Source organism: Capsicum annuum, unplaced genomic scaffold (assembly GCF_002878395.1).
Source record: "Capsicum annuum cultivar UCD-10X-F1 unplaced genomic scaffold, UCD10Xv1.1 ctg71000, whole genome shotgun sequence".
Classification (NCBI taxonomy): Eukaryota; Viridiplantae; Streptophyta; class Magnoliopsida; order Solanales; family Solanaceae; genus Capsicum; species Capsicum annuum.
The window spans coordinates 1-1,465 of NW_025880789.1; the positions used below are offsets into that span (position 1 = coordinate 1).

The following is a 1,465-nucleotide window of genomic DNA, read 5'->3' on the forward strand; positions in this document are numbered from 1 at the left end:
TTTTGATGGCTTGTACAAGCGACATTCCGATCACACAACTCTTATTGTTGCGCCAAGACTCTCTTCAACCAAATCATTAATTTCCTATCCGCCGCCCAAATTATGAAAATAGCAAACAAAAGGGGAAATAATTGCCAATCAAGATCCATAAATTAGTTTCTATATAAATACAGTTTTAGTCCATATGCTGATGAAATTGTGATGTTTTTTTATCATATGCCCTTGATTATGTGTCATATTTTCTGGATGAAACTTAAGATTTTAGAATGGCAACTCTGAATTCCTATACACACTCTTTTTGGGACTTAACAGGATAAGGCACCATTGCTATCTCTTACAGCACTGCATCATCTACATACCTTTATCTTCGTGCTGGCCATTTCACATGTTACTTTCTCAGCTCTTACAATTTTATTTGAAGGTTTAAAGGTAAAGTTCTCAGTCATTATGCTTTAGATTTCTGGATTCAGCCCCCCCCCCCCCCCCCCCTTCCCCCTGCGTCCCTTCGTTTTTCATTTATACATGACCTTGCTTTACCTGCACAGATACGTCAGTGGAAATCTTGGGAGGAATATAATCCAGAAGAAGGTATATTGCCCAATGGCTGCTGAGTCTTAGTAGAATACTTCCCGTTGAACGAAATTGGACACAAAATTTGCACAAGTACTCACAAGTCACGAGTTTGAGTTCTGTGCATTGACATTATAAATCTTTTTACATTATCAAGTTAAGTTGAACTACAACAACAGGAAACTATTTGTACTAAACCTGATATTATGACCTGGAAAATGTAGTATCGTTGATAGCGTATTCATCAGAATGTAACTCTTTCAACATTGAGTTACCTTTTCTGTTGTCATCCTAATGAGGATGTATTTTTATCTGCAGTACTTCGCTCGAAAGTTACACATGTCCAAGACCATGATTTTTCCAAGAGCCGGTTTCTAGGTTTTGGTAAAACATCAACCTTACTAAGTTGGTTTTATGCGTATTTTCATTCTGCTTCTATGGATTGTCAATATTTTAGAATTGTCTAACAATTTTCTATTTTTCTCTTGATGCTCAGCGTTCTTTCGTCAAGCAATTCTTTGGATCTGTCACAAAATTGGACTATACAACTTTGAGGCTTGGCTTCATTATGGTACATTTAAATTAATATACTGGTTTAATATTTTTGGTTTCTCCATGAAGCTCAACTCTTGCTGGTTTTTCCACCTTAGATTCATTGCAAGGGGAATCCAAAGTTCAATTTTCACAAGTATATGATACGCGTACTTGAGGCTGATTTTAAGAAAGTTGTTGGGATTAGGTAACACAATGCTTACAATTTTGTTCAACAATAGTTACTGAGTGAACAAAATTGAAATAAAACAAGGAAGCATGTATTAGTCAATCTGATGTTACTGTTAGATTTCTCGTCTCTCCTCTTAGAGGTTACTCATGTGTTTACCTCAACGACCAACAT

At 36.2% G+C, this 1,465-nt stretch overlaps 1 long non-coding RNA gene across 1 annotated transcript; it reads left to right on the forward strand.

Annotated features, from left to right (window-relative positions):
* The first annotated feature begins 8 nt into the window (after nucleotides 1–8).
* Nucleotides 9–1,449, forward strand: LOC124894179. Its single transcript, XR_007051046.1, has 5 exons — nucleotides 9–429; nucleotides 546–588; nucleotides 889–954; nucleotides 1,067–1,141; nucleotides 1,221–1,449. It is a non-coding gene; the product is annotated as an uncharacterized LOC124894179 (long non-coding RNA).
* Nucleotides 1,450–1,465: the final 16 nt, after the last annotated feature.